Here is an 8,810-nt window from a genome sequence, read left to right as displayed (position 1 = left end):
TTTCCTCCACTTTGTCACTATGGTTTTTATGCACCTCCCTCTTCTTCCATCATTTTAATCACTTACTCAACTTTACAAGCGAATTGACTTATCCATTCATCATGATTTTAATTTTTTGCTCAGGAACTTGAAATGGATCCACAAAACTTATTAGTAAATATAGATCTCATGCAAATATTTGGAATTAGGAATTCCCTGATATTGTTATTGGTAGTGTTCCGAAAATCGTAAACCAAAAACCCTCTTTTTCCGTTCTTTAGCACGTTCTAGGTAACTGGAGCTCAAAGATTTATGCCATCGCACTACTAGCATTTGGCCAGACTGCATCGATCACATGGACGTATGCTAGGAAGTATATCATGCAGGTGCATTAACGCATTAATAACTCTTTTTTTTTGCCCTCTTGAAAATAGATGAATTTTGAATTTTGATAACCAGATTTGCATAATATTCACATGATACTGATTTTACTGGGCTTTGAGTGGTGCGTTGTTTTTTGTTGCAAGGTTTTCTCAATATGAAAATGAGGCCATCGCTCTGCAGTCTTATCTCTTGGGCCATTTCGATTATCCCAAGCTTGTCAGTTTCTATTCTCTATGGTTCTTCTGGTGCTGTGCAACTTATTATTATTTCGTCGGTATGCTCTTTGATCATCAAAATTGGCATCTTGATAACAAATTTCAAATCACAAAAAATCATGATTGGTCTTAAAATTGTTTCCTTGGATTCGAGCTAAAAATTTCCATGGATTTGCATTTCAATAGTTAGATAATGTAAATGTCAATTTTTTTAGTAGTTAGATAATGTTATTTTAAAATATTTCTCTAATTCATGTATATACACCCAAAAACACATTTCATTCAATCGAAAAAGCCTCAAACTTACCATAATTAGAAAACATTTGTCATCTAAATATTTGAGATGTTTTATATTTAAAGGCTAATGCTATGTGTATTCCCTCCATGTAGATCATTTTATCATTTCAACTGCCATTTACATTAATTCCACTATTCAAGTTTGTGAGCAGTGAGATAAAGATGGGTCCTCACAAGAATTCAATCGGAGTAAGTTTCTACTACCAGATTAGAGAAGAAAGCCTTTTTTTCTCAGTGCCAGAAATGTAGGGTAATGACAATTGATCGTATTATTGTTACCTAATTTGAAAAAGTTTTTTTCAATTATGTGGTGATTTTTGAATTGCATTTTACTAAATGGAAAATATTCTTTACTATGTCGCAGATCTATGTTACCAGAAACGGGAAACGGGAAACAAAACGAGAAACGAGAACAAGACGAGAAATAGAATATAGAAGTCTCGCATCCAAGAAACGTGGAGAGAGAAAAAATATAAAAAAAAAAAAAAAAAAAAAAAAAAAAAAAAAACATAAAACATAAAACAAAACATTCATTTACATAGCAAAACATTCATTTACATAGAGTAATAATCCCATTTATGATTTACCCATAATGGATTAGAGTGTATGGCTAGACCCCGGGCCGAATATATGACCCTGCTCCAATGCTAGGGAGATACAACAGTGGACCCTTATGATCTACTCCAATGCACGGAGATATAACAGTGGACCCTTATACCCTGCTCCAAATTGGTATCTTCTAACATTAAAAATCTTTGTGGGATTGATGTTGGGTGTAGAGTTTGGCTTGATTTATGCTATTTAGGTTATAAAAACTATAGCTTCATCAAAAAAATGGGAGATAATGGAAAATACATTAATGTAATGGGAAATGCCACAAATCCTGATTGTAAATAAGCTTTGGTCCAAATTGGCAATTGAAGCGACATTTGCAATGAACTTTCAATTGAATTGTAGATTCCTTATCTGGGAATATTAGTGTAATTGCTCAAATTGTTGTTATACATTTGTGCATTATTGAAGATACACACACCAAACCACCTCCCAAACAGGTAATGAAAGATAAATTCTGAGCGCTGACCATGAAGACCAGAACGGACGTAGAAAAAGGCGTTTTCTGTCCCACCTCCCAAACAGGTAATGAAAGATAAATTCTGAGCGCTGACCATAAAGACTAGAATGGACGTAGAAAAAGGCGTTTTCTGTCTTGTTCCGTTTCTTGTGCGTTTATTTCCAGAAACCCTCGCTACTGTCCTGTTTCTGGTAACATAGTCGCAGATTATGGTTCTTTCCTGGTCATCGAGATGGTGTATCATGGCCATCAACACCTACTACTTTACTACAAAATTTGGAAAATGGTTGGTCCATAGTAGTTTGCTAAGGTAGTTTCTATATTTATTGGATTAATTGTATTTCCACTCATGGCTCTATATGTAGTGGTGATTTTTTATTTGGCTTTCCAACGAGAAAAGAAAGTCACTTATATGGTTCAACTAGGATCCTCAATTTGATCTGAAATTACAGCGAGTATTAACCGAACCAAGTCATAAAAAAATAAATATAGAATCACATAAGTGATTTTCAATTGGAGTATCATTCGATTAGTTGTAGAGAATTGGTTTGGAATTTTAGGGAAGTCATGTAAAAATAGCACAAGTATTAGCAGATCTGAAATTTAGTGTGCTTTCCTCTTCATGTCTCTAAGTTGGTTTCATATTGTGACAATTTCTGTGATACACTAAAACTTCTTTAACATTGATTGGCCTCCATTTCTATGAGAAAGAAACTTCCTAACATGGTATTGAAAACATAAAGACACATGCATTTAACCATACATACGTACAAATCTTTTACCTGGAAAACAATCATGGGCTAATCATATAGGCTTGAAATTTCAGAAATATCATGGGACAATACTAGCTTTTGTTTATGCATTCATTTTTCTTATTTCAAAATTATAGTAGGAATACCGTTGAGGTAATGGTATTCCTTTAGATCCTTCAATAACTTATCTAGCCATATAGTTCCAGAATGTTCTTGGCCTTTTCCACGACATAAGCACTTTTAACCATTAAAATCCACACTTATATGCCAAGTGCACCAACGATAAAAAAAAATGTATAGGCAATCATTTACAAAGATTCTTATAGATTAGACACTTTCACCAATTTGGGTTTTCTTTGCTTCCACAAGAAGATTTTTTTGTGGTAAAAACTAATTTTCGGTGACTGCTTTCCTCATTGAACATTTAGCCTTTTTGAAAAATTCAAAATAGCTAAATATTTCTTTGAAAATATATTCATTTGAGCTCAAGCTTTGCATCTAAGAGGATTTTCCTCCTTCAATTTTTAGGGTTTTCCTTCTTTAATTTTTATTTTCTCAACAACCTACAAATCTTCCACTGAGTACAATATTGAACCATATTTTTCCTCGTCCTTTCGGTGGAAATGGCTTCAGATTTTCTACATTTCCAACATAATGTAAATAATAGAAAGGCAGAAGTAGCTACAAGTGCATTCTAGAATATAGACGAGAGGAAATTGGCTTCAAATTATACAAGAACATGCAGCGTGAGTGTTCTTCTTCCAAATTGATAAGAGGAGTAACTTACGCAAAGTTAAAGTTGATTGTTTCTGCAGGATCCTTTGCAAACTATTTTGAAGATACATGCTGGAGTAGTGAAGTACTCCAAAGCATCAGTAGATCTTACAACAATGTATATAAAACAAGAGCATACACTAAAAAATAAAACCAATGTCACAACTAAAACAAAAAATACAATCTCACGACAACCAAATATTAACCAACGTTCAATGGATGGTTCAAGAGATACTGAGGTTTCTATGGGTGCATATCAACCATAATATACATGGTCTAAAAAGTGAGACCATCCACATGGCCACATGATTGCTTAAGATTTTGTACCATGTTTATATCATGCTTTGGTATTGTTTATTTGTTTTCTCTGCAACAACTGCTTTCTAAGCCACTCCCTCCCTCCCAACCTGAATACATACCGAAGCATCCCTTCCTCTTTATTTTTTTTAAAGAACTATGAAAATTATGGCCAGAGTGGGTGCAAAATTCTTGGCATGTGTCACTTTGGGGATGCCCAACCATGCATACACTGAGAATCAAACCTAGGTTAGTTGGGGTAGACTCACATCAAGCTTTTGCTAGACCACAACCCAACCTACATAAACTGGAGCACACTTACTAGAGTTCAAGCCCGTTGTTACTGAATTTGATGTTGCATGAAGATGAAAGCTAAACTTATATGGGAAGTGATGAACATATCCAGTTTAGTTGGAATTTTATTTAGAGATTATAGATCCAAATCAGCTCATGTATTTCTTTGTTCTGAGCTTTTAGTTGAGAGAATTTTCCACGCAACCTCCTCCTGCTATAACATCATAATGCACTTGTTAGTTAGGCTTAATCCTTTTTCTTAATTTCTTTTGTGTTATGCTCTCTTTCTACTTGGACAATGTATGAATTGCATTAAAGAATAACCTCCCTTACAATGAACAAGGATTTTTTGGGCCTCCATTTTAAACGTTAATAGAATTTATATGCTCTTGATTTTGTAAGTCAAACATGTTGTTGTTTCACTACTAGAGAGGTTTGGTGAGCTTGAGTGCTCTATAAGATACTCTGAATTTTTGCATTATGAATGTCAAATTAGAATAGTTATTTGGACATTTTCTTTTTACAATTAAAGTTTCTATAATTTCTCACAGGAAAAATAAGTTTGCAAAGCGTGCATTTATGGTTTTATATATTCTCTGATATGTGGCATAATTTCTTTCTATTTTTCAAATATAGATTAAAAGCTTTCTGAATTTTTTTCATGTATGGCCGTTAGTGGAAACCCTCATATCTTGACATCAACTCTTGGGAGTACCCCTTTATTTACAAATGCTAGTCTTATGAATATAGATTAAAAGGAAGCATGTGCTTGCAACACCCAAACACCAAAAACCCATGCACCTTTCTCGAGACCTATTTGTATGCTAAGTCTTACTATTTTCTTTTTTAATAAATCATTTTACATACTCTTGTTGTTTTTTTGCATAGTTATAATCCTACTCCTTGTCTTACAAGTTACCCTGGTATTGAGCTCATATTAGCCATGAATTTTCTTCTCCAAGCTTCATATCATGTTGTTCATTGCTCTATCATGTACCTTATGGTCAAAATTTTGTGTTTTGTATTTTGAGAGACAGACTATTTTTCCAATTTGCATACAAGGAATCAACTTTTTTCAACCCTATTTCCAAATTTCCACACACGGATGGTTTATCCTTAGATGGTGAAAAATGGAATTGGGTGGTTAGAATTATGGTTTCAGTTACTTTTGTGAAGTTGTTCCTCATAATGTACTGCCGAAGTTTTACTAATGATAATATGAAGGCATATGCTCAAGATCATTTCTTTGATGTGATCACCAACACAATTGGTCTAATTGCTGCTATTCTTGCAAGTACTTTGTACTAGTGGATAGATCCTACTAGAGAAATTGTGGTAAGCAGTTGTTCATAGTTTGCAACTTTTCACATGTTATACTTATCTATTTTGTTGAGTGTGTGTCATGGTTTCTTGGAACTGGCTATTGAAGAGTAGTTTTTCTTCCATTATGTCATCCTCTCCTTTTTATAATCAACGTCCACTTGTTTATTAAGAAACTTGTTGTTTTTTTCTCATTATCATGATATATCTTTGCATTTAGTAGCAACAAAGATGAAATTTTTAGCACATGTTCTCAGTCATCAGGTCTCTTAATTATCATAAACAATGGCTGGTGTGGAACACCCAAGCCATAGAGGGTCCCTAATAGTTGTGGAGCTAGGATGGAGCCATGAATCTATCGATTTTAAAATTCGAAGGGAAAACATATTCCACCTATATTAACTTTTAAGTATGGAGAACGTATTGCAAAGGTGCAAGAGAATATATCCACTCCATTTCATTTCTTTTTCTTTAATAATGCCTCAATCCCAAATTGTGGATTCACAAATCATAATTCTATTTGTTTTACATTTGGAAATCAAGACATTTTGTTATAGAATTTTATATGGGTGCATATACACAATAATAGACACATACATGTGTGGAGAAAAAGATGAAGAAAAAGAAGTCTTAACATGGAATGAAATCCCAAAACAAGGATATGCCACTGTAGCAATATAGCTTGTATACATGAACATTTAACTGTATACTAATATAACATTTTGAAATTTTTTGCTAGAGATACAATCTGGCTCTCTCTGCACCTTTTGGGGCAATTGCTAGTTTTAGTAAGTTAAAAATATTGTCTGCATGATTATAGTTTTTATAAATATTATAGATCATGCGTCACATCTTTTTTTAATTTTTAATCAATGGCTATAAATGTAATTTTCATGATTTCCATAACTCTTCACGTCATTCTTTAAAGTGTGCTAGCTCAATGGAAGACCGTTTGCCTTACAAGTAGGATGTTGGTTCGATTTCGCTAACATGAATTAATCAAGGCTTTTGTAGTTTATTTTTAATTAAATGTTTTTTATATAGATTTATTTCAATGGTCGGATATTTTTAAATTCATTGTTTTATATTGTCTCTAGAGAAACAAAAGTGAAATTCTCTCATAAGAGACAATAATTCTTGTGTTATATATTGTTTTTATAGAGACAATTTTTTAAGAAAATAATCTTTAAGACAATAATTTTTAAGACAATAATATTTAAGAAAATAATTTTTGAGATAGGTGCTTAAGTACAATATTTAAGACAATTGTCTCAAATATGGTATTAAAAACCCCTTTATGTAGTAGTGGTGGGATGCAGCTTGTAGAAAAATCCCACATGGAAAAGGCATAAAATTCCTATTGCAAGAATCAACAGGTTGTTGATATCTTGGCAAAGGAAATCTATGCTCTAGGGTGAAATGGGAAAAATAGTTCTACTGTTGTGAGGATAACAATTTTCTACTTCTAAGATGGAATGCAACATAGGATGATGTAATATAATGAGTAATTATAATGTGTTTGGTAATAGAGGAAGGAAGAAAAACAAAAAACCATCATTGTAATTACTAAGGGCAGGTTATTTTAAGTTAGGGATACTTTGGATTTAAACACGAGAATATGGTGGTATGATAATAGATAGGTTTGTTTTGTTTTGTTTTTTTTTTTTTTTTTTTCAAAAAATCATTAGAGATAGTAGAATAGTATTCTTTTATGTGGAGAAAATTGTATGAATTTCCATTTCATAACTATTGTAGATTAAATTCTAAGAGCTCAAGAATAAAAAACTAAATTAAGTAGATCTACCACACATAGCACTGATATATACATCTTTTACAACATTCTTAGTAAATTAAGATTTATGCTCATAACAGAAAGCATAATGGTACCTATGTATAAGATTTTGTATATCAGTTTCTAAACAAAAATAGGGAAAAAAATCTGCACTAGTTTATAACTCGGAATTATTTATTTTAAAGCTAATCACAGATAAAACATTTGGAAGAGATGCATGCATAGTAAACAATATGTGAATTCTCAAGTTGTCAAGGGTGTGAAGTTTTGTATCCATGGCCACTTATAAGGACTAGGAGTTGGCATTAATGGTGAAAGAGAATACGAACTCAAGGAAATGATATCAGCATGGCTATAAGAGTTGGCATTAATGGTGAAAGAGAATACGAACTCAAGGAAATGAGCATGGCTATAAGTGGTTAGCTATAAGAATTTGAAGAACATTCAACAGTTCCATCCATTTTCCATTTCACTTTTAGAATAGACACTGGAAAGAGACAGAACAGGTATATGAAACCATAATATAGTATAACAAAACAATTACCTATCGATTCATAGAGTTCAAACAAATACACCAAAAATTTCTAGATTTGCACAGTACCGAGAATTCCAGCTGGTTCGATAACATTATTAGAATATCTTTTCCTTAAGAGAAAATTCAAAAAGAAATATATTCCTACATGGTCACAAGCAACCGGAGATGTATAAAGATATAACAACATGGAAATAAGTCCAGCCAAACCTTACTGATAAAGTCGTTAAGATAACATAAGCACCACTGTCACTGGAACCCAAAGACAGAAACCCAGCGACAGAATGCGAATAAGTATGGCAAAGTTATGTTTGGTAAAATGACAAAGAAGACACGGTGTTCAAAACCATTCATCAACTACAAATAGTGCCCAAGAAGGACCTGTAGATGTCCTTAATAGTGACCATCTAGTATAATTAGTCAATTACAGAGTAGGGAATAAGTTAACAAAAATTACAATACCTTTAGCATAACGGTTGGCTACAAACCACCAGCTAGATGCAAAATTGCAATGAAAAACGCAGTATGCATAGGACTGCCAGTTATGCCAAGCCACTACTTAAATCATGTGAATATTGTACATGTAGAGATAAGGAGGTGGTGCTGGGGCTGGCGACGAACACAAACCTAGCAAAGGAAAAAAAAGGAGGGTTAGTGTGAATCCTTGCACCAGACAGAAAGAAGTTAACTTCAGCATTTAGGGGAAGGAACCAAAAAAACCCTTTACCTGTAGATGCCATGAGACAGACTCCTGTTCCAAATTGGAAACCATGTAAGATGATAATAAGGAGGGTGTCAGTAATCAAAAAACCAGTCGAACCATAGCCATGGTTGATTCTACCACTGTACATGCCGAGAAAATAGAAAAGAGTAAGCCGAAATAGAAATTGATGATATGAATTTACAAGAAAATATGCAGTAAAAAGCCCTTTTACCTGAAGCAGCCGCCGTGACCAAACCCGTGCCTCCGAGAAGAAAAATGGAACTAGTGAATAAAATAAAATAACCATTGAAAGAATAAATGCCCATCAACATCATGTATAAAATCACCAAACATCAACAATCTTACCATATTGATCTCGGTTGGGAATGCAAATGAGAA

Source organism: Pinus tabuliformis, chromosome 2_1, assembly GCF_031772625.1.
Source record: "Pinus tabuliformis cultivar Carrire ecotype Pingquan chromosome 2_1, CPIR1, whole genome shotgun sequence".
Taxonomy (NCBI): domain Eukaryota; kingdom Viridiplantae; phylum Streptophyta; class Pinopsida; order Pinales; family Pinaceae; genus Pinus; species Pinus tabuliformis.
Note: the sequence above shows the minus strand (reverse complement) of the source record.